At 25.6% G+C, this 10,762-nt stretch overlaps 1 protein-coding gene across 1 annotated transcript in view; it reads right to left on the bottom strand.

The window, feature by feature from the left end:
• Positions 1 to 9,659, bottom strand: part of LOC113388316 (knirps-related protein) — a gene marked incomplete in the record, with an annotated part of 193,019 nt that extends 183,360 nt beyond the window's left edge. Inside the window, 1 exon segment of the mRNA XM_026625710.1 lies at positions 9,380 to 9,659.
• Positions 9,660 to 10,762: the final 1,103 nt, after the last annotated feature.

A 10,762-nucleotide genomic window follows, 5' to 3' on the forward strand; every position in this document is an offset into this window, starting at 1 on the left:
AATTGAAGACGTTGATTTGACCACTCTATTCCTGCACGAATAAGCAATCTTCATTAATCTTAGAAATATTTTTGAAAATAATATATGATACCATTAAAAAGTTGGACTTGCAGCAGAAGGTTGTAAACACTCTAAAACATAAATTTACACCAAAGCCTTCAAGAACAACATATTCCTCCTCTATAGGTTATCTTTCCACATTATTTACAATTTTCTCATTATACTACATTTAATTCGACTTGAATTATCTATCAACTCATTATCAGTTACCATTAATAAATTCTCCGTTCCGAGCTTGGTAATCTCCTTGAGATCACATGCTAATTAATTTATTTATCAAACACGAATATATTTTAAAAAAGTCAATGTTTATACTGTATAAATTATCGTCTGCCGAGCTGCAGTATTTTTTCTTTGATTTATTGATATAAATGCAGTGTGAAATCGCGCAAACATCCTATAGAAAAAATTACGGATTCGAGTAATAAATAAATACCAATATATGTTTAATACGTAGCTAAGTCTTTACTAGCGTATAAAATATTAGCATAAATTTAAAATAAGGCGCCGTGTTGCGTTAATCATCGATATTCATAATAAATTACGATTTAATAGACGGAGAACTGATATACACTCTACACAAATATAATTTTCTTATATTCTTATATTCTTTTCTTATATTCTTATATTATATACATCTTTATTTAAAAAAAAGAATTTAACCTGTGTGTCAACTAAATCGAGCCTATGACGAGTATATTCCTCAATTACAGAGTAAGTTGCACCGTCAAGATATCGAACAAAATATATGGCTTTATTTTACAAAATTGAAAAATGTTGTTCTTTGTTAATATAAGCATAAAATATAAATTTTTAATTCTATATTATTAAATTCAATAAAAGTATATACATGTAAATGTAAGAACTACAGAAGGGTTTTTTTTAATGAAAAGCAAAAATTATTTTTAAAATAATCGGTAGAGAATGTTATTCAATTAGCTAGATCTAAATAATTATTAAGTATGTTTATTTTTTTTTCATATTTTGAGTAAATTACCACTTATAGCTATTTATTTTATACAGTCATCAAAAAATTCCGAACGATTTGATTTTTCTGATGATATTTTGAGAATTTCAATTTTTTTAAATTCAAACAGCTAATGATCACTCTTTTATGGGCATGACGAATATACTTGTCATTTCTCAAATTTCTGCCACTTTGCTATGACGAGTATATTTGTCAATCACGATAACTGTTATTAGATGCATCAGGAAACATAAAAATAAGAGAAGTAATTATATTATTTAAGCATGATTTTAGTAAAACAGTAAAAAAAACTAAAAAATGCACTAAATTTTGAAGTAGTTAATAGTAAATTTTGAATATTTTTTTATACTATTTTTTACAATTGTCTTGTTAATTTATTTTCTAAAATTTGTTAAATATATTTCAAATACAAATTTTATATTAAGATTTCAAAAATGACTTTAATTTTTTATAAAATTTACTTACAATTGCTAATTACTTTTACAAAATTACTAATTTGTAAATGTTTATAATAGTATAAATGTTAGAAATTAGGCTTTATTTACATTGTTTAATGATTTTTACATTTTGAGTTATATGTGAATTAATTTAAAAAATCGCTAATATTATATTTTAATGATAATTCAATTCAATATTAATTTTTTAATCCAGTACAAATGAGCTTAGTCTAAAGAACTTCAAACTTTCCCATAAAGAAAAGATACTAATTTATCAAATTAATGACTATATAGATATTATAAAATTAGTCAATGTTGATAATAATTTTATTAATATTTATTAAATTCAACCTTTTATTTTAAATAAACTGGGAAAAATTCTATAGTATAGATAAAGATCACGAATATTATATTTTAACACTCTATAGCTTGATTTTTCATTTCACTTCCTAAAAAATAAACTAGGGAAAAAAAATGTTAATTTTTAACTTATAAATTTAAACAAAAAACAAAAACTCTTTTTATACAATTTTTGATATTAGTAAATCATATGTCTTTCAAGTTACAGCAACCTATAACGCACTTCTATATATAAAAATGTTATTTTAGATTGAAAATTTTAGCGAAGTTAATAAATATTGGAATCGGTTGTCTTAGCAAAGTTATAGGATTAAGATTTGTGTGTCATATTTCGAAGAAAAACCAAAATTATTTGGCAAAAGTCAAAAATGTTTAAATATGACTTAAAAGTTACGCGGGCCCATGGAGGGTTCAACGCCTAGTATTAAATTTTTAATAAAAAACAAATGTTTAAGAATTTCTAAAATTATTTTGCCTCCTAGCTCTCCTACTATTGCCTCCTGCGGGTGCTAGAAAATCCGTAAGTGATTTGTGGCAACCAGAAATATCTCGTTGCATATGCGTGTCTGCCGATTCTCGGAGATCGGAGATTCTCCATATTCAATATACACACAGCTGATTATTCATATATTTAATAAGTTCATAGTTTATTCTCATATTTATTAGCATAAAATATAGCCATCGAGTTTCGCGATCTTCGCAATATGACTGTTAAGCCAGTTGTCGACTACTGGACGGCTATTCCAATACGAATCAAATGTCAAAAGTGGAAGTTGGCGCGTTGAAAGTTCACTTGTAACAGTGGAGGTTGGAGATAATCGAAAATATTTAAAGAAATCCTCCGAAATATATGGAACTTCATAATTCATTTAAATAATGGTGAAAAATAACAATGATGCTCACCTCAAATGGTACTCACAGTTTTTGTTGTCTGAATTGAGCTCATGATGAGTATATTTGTCATTGATAAGGTAATAGTCCAATTCTACCATGAAATAGACAAAATGTTATGGCAAGGCTATTTTACGTTTCGCTTTTCATATAAAATGGTACTGAAAGCTATCAAATTTCTATGTGGTTGCTATGCAGTCAGGCGTTTTAGATACATGCCACCAATGTCATGGTCCAATTCTACCGCGAAATAGACAAAATGTTATAGCAAGGCTATCTTATTTATTGAATTATTGTGGACAATAACTGTGGCGTTCACATCAAATGGTACTAACTGTTTTTGTTGTCCGAATCGAGTTAATGACGAGTATATTCGTCATTGACAAGCAACGGTCCTATTCTACCATGAAATAGACCAAATGTTATGGCAAGGCTATTTTACGTTCCGTTTTTTCATGTAAAATGGTACTTAAAGCTATCAAAATTCTATGTGGTTGCTATGCAGTCGGCGTTTTAGATACATGCCACCAATGTAATGGTCCAATTCTACCGTGAAATAGACAAAATGTTATGGCAAGGCTATTTTACGTTGCGTTTTTCATATAAAATGGTACTAAAAACTATCAAAATTCTATTTGATTGTTATGCAGTATTATATACATCTACCATCAATTTTGATTTTAATACCTATTTTTTTTATATAAAATGAATTTATAAATTTTTAATTAAATTTTTCTACTTTTGCGACATCACTGCTAACAAGTCAACTAAGCTCACAAAGTTAGAAAATCGTTTTCTTCTTCGACGAACTAGAAATCGGTATATCGACGCTTAATGCAAATTTATGAAGGTGATAAATAAAAATCATACTGGTTAATTTCAGTGGGGAGTTTGCAAATTGCCAATATGCATAATAGTGGGAGAGCTGGTGGAAAGAAATGCTCAAACAAGAAAATGAAAACATGCTAATAAGTTACACAAATTTGCTAAATTTGTATAGATAATTAATAATAAAAAATCATCTATATATAAAAATATTTATGGTGCAATCATATTTTGTTGATTAAGATCTTTATGATATAGTTTTAAAACCAAGCTAATATTTTTTATACAACAATCTAACTTCAGAAAAATCAGATTTAGTTTAAAAATTCATAGTTTTGATAAGATGTAAAACAAAATTTAATTAACCTAACAAAGCTATTCAGATATTATCATAATGGTAATTGTATGTTTGAATTTATGAATAAAAATTAGTGCTTTATATGATACCTTTTATAGGTACAAAAATAAAAGAAAATAACTTGAAAGGGACAAAGGTGTAAGCTCATGTTAAAAGTTCTTTTAATGAAAAGTGTAGGTATAAGATAATTTTATAGCATATAAGATAATGGTTTATGAAACTATTTTATATCCAACTATTCTTTAGTTTTTAAATATAAGTTAGTGAAATTAACGATACTTTATGAATACTATATTTTCAGGCTCCTTCTCTATAAATATATTTTCATTATAATTATATGAGTAGTAGTAATATGTACGTGGTTTCCTTCTTTCATCTCCGAACTTATCTATTCGATGTGAAATCTGCACAAAATTATTACTTCTGGATAGCGTTTATATACTTATAACGAAATCAATTTTCAATTTAGTTGCTAAGAAATGGAAGAAAGTCGTGGGTTCGGAGATCTGTGGGCGTAGGCAAAATTGTGAAAGGAAAATTTCATTAAAATTTGATATATTTATTATTGGACATAGAATAATTTTCATAAATGGGATATATCTATTCGTATATTATTTTCAAACCGTCTTATATACTATATGAATTTCTAGATACATTTGTAATGTTGAAGTTTCCTATTACATTAAAAGTCAAAAAAATTCATAATAGTAGGTACTTAGAAATTTATCCAATAAGTCTAATTTTTTGTGTTATATTTTCTGTTAATAATTGTTTTAAATTATTGCTTTTTATATGTCTAACTATTTTTTTATTTTTTTTATAAAATCCAACATTTATTTACCAGCAAATTTTTATCATCTTATTTTAGGCTCAAATATTTTTATGTCGTCAAATTTTATATATGATCAATCAACTATCACACGTTCTTGTTTTCGTGATACAAAAATATTTAATTTATAATTTTCCCAATAAAATATTTCATAAAATTAAATCGGCTCGTTTGTGCATGATATATTTCTATTTCTACAAGGATTGTGCGCCCAAGAATAAAATTGGGTGATGACTTGGTGATTTTTCTGAATTTCATCATAAATAATAGATTTAAGTGGGTATGTACAATCTGTTCTTTAGAAATAGTAAATTTGATATGTTATTAATTTTGTTTACTCCACATTTATTTGAAGGTCGTTCTTGATATAATTTCGGAATACATTTGAAATATTTATTCTTATTGGAAACTATTTTGTAATTCTTAAAAGCAACAAGATTTCTTTTAGAATCTGTTCTGAACTTGTATTTATTAGTTATTAAAATTTGTATTTATTAACATAACTATTATTTGAAGGATATTCTTTACACATATGTTAGCACTTGTTCGGACTTGCAAGATCCAAAAATGTGTATCTATATATTTCTTTATAACTTTTTATTTGAAATACTAATAGGGCATGTGATCAAATCAAATAGAGCTTCATTTAATAATCTTAAATATTTTTAAAAAAAAATTAAGTCATAGATTCATACAATTAATTATATATCTGGTTTATAAATATATTTTTGTCAGAATTATATATATATATATATATATATATATTTAATGTTTTTGCCGCTGCTTCAGAGATGGCGCAATGGGTCTTAAAACGAATCTTAAACACATTTAAACAGTTTTTTAAGCGGATTTTAATAAAATAAGACAAATATGCTCATTTTTGTTTCAAATAATAAGAAATTATCATTAGTACTTTACTAAAAAAAATTATATTGCACATTAATTCATAGATACTATTTGATATTTGTAGTTTTATATTACAAGATGAATAATATGCTTTACGTTTTTAGCGTATATTTAATATAATTTAGGAAATATAAATTTTTATAGTTAGCAATTCTAGGAGAAATATGAAAATTGTAATAAATTCAATTAGTAGAACAAACATCTAAAATATCTGACTATTGCACTTTTTTCAACAATGCATTAGACAAATTAGTTACTAATTCAGATCAATTTTAAATGATTAAATTGTTAGACGATCATTATTATTATTTTTATTATTAATATAATATATTTTTTGTAACAAATATTCATTATATTTTCAACTAATGTAAAATCTTATAGCTTCTGTTAAAACTAACGATATATCAAGTTTCATAAAATCAAGACACAAAATTATTTTAGCATTTCTTCATTTGTATTTTATATATTGGTTGTTTCGTTATTTTTGAAAATTTTGAATTGTATATCTAAATAATACATCTAAAATATAAATATAAATAAATATAAAGATAGATTCTACTGTTAGGACAAATTTTATATTTCTAAATGCTTTTCAACGATAAAATTATTAATTTTAGGTTTTTTTGTTAATAATAAATTTTTGAAGCATATAGAAATAGCAAACGTAAAACGCATATAATTATTATTTTTAATTAATATTTTTAGCTTCCAATTTTAGTCTTCAAAAGACTATATTATTACAACTATTATCAATGTTGTATGTTTTTTAAACAATGAATTAGATAAAAATTAAATTATCAGTACAGATAAATTTTTAATGATTAAATGATTTGATAAATATTAGTCTTGGTTTTTTACTTATTTTTGAAACATTTGTCTATTATTCTGCAAATTTAATACTATTTAACTAAAAACAAGATAGCTTTTCAATTTATCTATTAGGACTAATTTCTAAAACATGTTTTGTGTAGTTTTGAGCAATAAATTGTATAAATATTAAATCATCCAAAAATCATATTTTCACAAATGTGACAATACCAATGTGACATTTACCCGTTATTTACACAAAAATATCATCGTACCTTGTAAATTGTAAATTATCTCCTAAGATAATGTACCCAGAGCAACATGAGCAACACGAGTAACAACCTACAAGAAGTGTGTTGTATGAGGTCCGCGCTTTTGATGTGCGAGCGATATGTAACACTTGTAGATTTTGTAAACAATGAAATATAGATAAGATGAAATTATCCCACGATCTGCTTTGTTTATTTGTCGTTTGAGCTAATATTTGCCTAACTAGACTTTTATTGCTGATACGGGATGAGAAATATCGATTTTAAAGTTGCTGAAACGGAGATAAGGATTAGAAGATTTATGGTTGGAGCACACCTACAATCATCGCAATAATTAGTTTTTACATAATTTTTTATCTAATCTAGCCATACAATATGCGCATAATAATATAATATCTTCATACTGATTAAAATTGGCTTTGAAAATAATTTTTTTATCATTTTTTAACACCAGTCAGAATCTTACGTCCTATAGGCTGTTGGGCTCAAACTTCTTACAGCAAAAAATAAATTTATACCATATCTCAATATTAGCACAAAATACATTTAAAATGTAGATTAAACATTACTTAAATTCAACATTAAGTAACTACGACTGGTGAATTTATGGACTAAAATTTATACTAAATAGTTTTAGTTCTTAAACATTTCGAATATTATAGTTCCCTTACAAATGTGATTTTTGTGTTATGCTTTTTTTTAATATAGTACGTTCCATATTGAAACCAAGAAATACACTTGGCAAATTATTTATGAATCACATTTAATTTCTACGCTTACATATAATAAAAAAAAATACAACCCGTAAAATTTTATGTACCAAAACTTATGTGTTAGAGCAATAATTTTATAATATTACGATAGTTGTTTAATAAATTTGATTTTCATATTATTTGTTCCCCACTACAATCAATAATGCAGCAATAACATACGCTTTAAAAATTTATATCATTTAAATTCAACACTTTCATTCAAATGGAGAAACTACAATCGGAAGAATTTTAAGGGCGAAAAATTTTACTCTATTATATTACGACAGTAGGTTAATAATAAATCTGATTTTTTGTGTTACGATTTTTGTTACTATTGTATTGAATTTTGCATGAATTTTTAACAATATCTCTATCTTCAATATTACACAATATACAAGATTATAAATAATTTTTAACATTTAAATTAATAATGATTTTTTTATAATCATCAATATATTTATTATTGACTATTGTGTTAAATACTTTTTTGTATAATATTTTTTTGTGATATGTAAGATATCGATATTAAGCTATTTTTTTATTTTTAATTTCGCGCTTGATGATACTTTTAATAACAGGAGGTATTTTTAGAGATTTAAAGTCAAGATTAAAAAGTAATCTTGCAAGTAACTAATGTTTTATAATCGTATTTTAGACTCTCATATTGTTACATTATTTTCTAATAGAATTAAATATTCAACATTTAATTACACCTTTTTTATCAAATTATTTTACTACATTTTTAGTGACACCTGAATCAGAAAATGTGATTGTTATTATAAAAATCGATAATCGCATAATGCATAATCGCATATTGCAGTTAATGCAATATTATATGCTATTTTATTATCACAAATTTGTTAATATAATTATTTTAATATCACAATTAATAGCAAAATATCAAATTTATTTTAGTGAAAAAAAATTCTTAAGAAGTACCGTTTATTTATATGAAGCTTTTCCAGAGACTTCAACTCCCGATAGAAACTAAACCCGCCGAATACATACACTGCAGTTTTAATTCAATTTTTGAAAAAATCTTAGGTTTTCAGTAAATCGTCAGAATACTTCATTATTATGTTATTAATAATTTTCTGCTCCTAATAAATAGCTGTTTCTACGATTCGAATCACGTATTGGTAATTATCTATAGCGCGTATTACAAAATCACAATTTCGCATTCCATTCTTGATTTTCCACATAGCATTTGATTGCGGAATGCAAGACGAAAATTTAATTTTACTTGGTGATCGATAATAAAATGTTCGATATATTGAGTAAATTTATAGATGACAATACTTGAGAAATTTTAAGAAAGTTTGCTCAAAACAACTTGGTCTTATTGAAAAAAATTTTTATTCATTTTTTTATAAGTTCCACATATAATAATTAAGGAGTAAAATATTTAAACAAATTTTTTTTGAAAAGCGTCAAAACAAAATTTTATATTATAATTTTGCCACAAGTTTTATGGATTTTCAATATTGGATGAAATTTATAACTTTTTTAGAATGTCTTGAGTTTCTACTTCAGACAAACAAATTTCACTTTGGTCTACACTGTTTTCGAACATTGTACTCTTATTTATATATAACACTGTATTTTAGTTAAAAACTTTTTAGTTGAATTAAATCAGTTTTAAATAATTTCTTATCATTTTCTTAATAGCAAAACTTTGTAATTTCATATTTAGAGATGGTGATATGGGAGATATCAAAATATAGACACGGTTTATTCTCAGATTCATTTTTGCTTCATTAAAAGGTAATTTAAAAGAAATAAAAATTATTTAGAATGATTTATTGTTTCTTTTATCAACGTCAAATTTTACACTGTCAAATTTAATTTTGTTCAGAAATTCGGATCACTAATAATTATATAAAAAATAAATTCTTACCTTGAACAGTCCAAATATCTAGCAGCGACTATATATTTTTATATAGTAATCTTTTATTCTGGGAGTCACGTAAGTCAAGTTAATCTGCTAATCAAATTTCTTGCACATTTTATATTTACTATTCACTAAATCCATAAGTTTGCCACAGAAAACATCCAATATAACACTGTTATTATTGACACGTTTAATTATTAGTCCAACTAATTTAAAAACAGTTTGTAAAAGTCATTAACATTCATTAAAGTTCGAAATTTGAACTTCTCAATCAGAGCACGCTGTGTGGTCGAACTGTTAGTACAAAGTTGTTAATTTGTACTAATTTATTACGAAAACTCGATGGAATAATAAAAGAAATATTTTGGTCACACTGGGGGTAATAGACACAGGTGGATAAAATTGAATTTATCAGTTTTCAACACTTTGTCACGCACTTGGTCCAAATTTTCAAATCACCACACGACAGTCTTTTGCCGGTTCAAAAAATCCACAAAAAACACCAAAAAAATCACAAAATTCATCCGCGTGATCTGGGAATCCAAATAAACAACAAAACAATTTTTTTATAATTTTTTCGATTTTTTAACACGTAAAATATCTATTCAACACTACGGATTACTACGAGCACATGCATCGCCAAGCACAGCCCACGGCCGTATGAAGAGAGCGCCGAAGTCTGAGGTCTGAAGACTCCGAGCATCGAAATCTCTCACCACAGGTAACAAGTGATTTACCTGTGCAAGGGGGCGGAGTCACTCTTAGACGAAACGTAGAATCGCTTAGATGGGCGTCAACCGTTGTACCGATCCGAAGAAATGTTAAGGTTTACGGTGATCTCAGTTCACGGCGGACTCGCGACTTAGAAGGAAATATTTGAAAATAATATAAATATAAAAGTATAAAGCTAATTATTTTGCGTAACAAAATTAATCGCATTGAAAGTTTGAAATTGTATTCTTAAAAACTCGTAATTTTTTTTTTTAATTTGTTGTAAACAATATATGAGAAAAAGAAAACATGATAATGAACTACATGAAATAAAGTATATGGAAAAATTGCTATTGCTATTAATTACAAATATACTATTAAATTAAATTCATATTTTAACATTTCTAAGAAATGTATGCAAAAGTTATGCTGCGATATCTGTATGAAGTTCGATGAATTTTTTCTTATAAAGCTAAATTATTCCCAAATATCTTTGATGCTTGTGACAAAGTATTCAAATTAATTTTTAAATAAGTTTACAAAGGACTGATTCACTCAACATTTAAATAATCTTAGGTAGAAATATTTAGAAATATTATGATAACAAATTAACTATAATTCTAAAGAAATTAATCACATTAAGAGATTGAGCTCGTATTTTTAATATAGAACTGTATA

Source organism: Ctenocephalides felis, unplaced genomic scaffold, assembly GCF_003426905.1.
Source record: "Ctenocephalides felis isolate EL2017-DRISC unplaced genomic scaffold, ASM342690v1 CF-g0.4_SCAFFOLD_03572, whole genome shotgun sequence".
Lineage (NCBI taxonomy): Eukaryota > Metazoa > Arthropoda > Insecta > Siphonaptera > Pulicidae > Ctenocephalides > Ctenocephalides felis.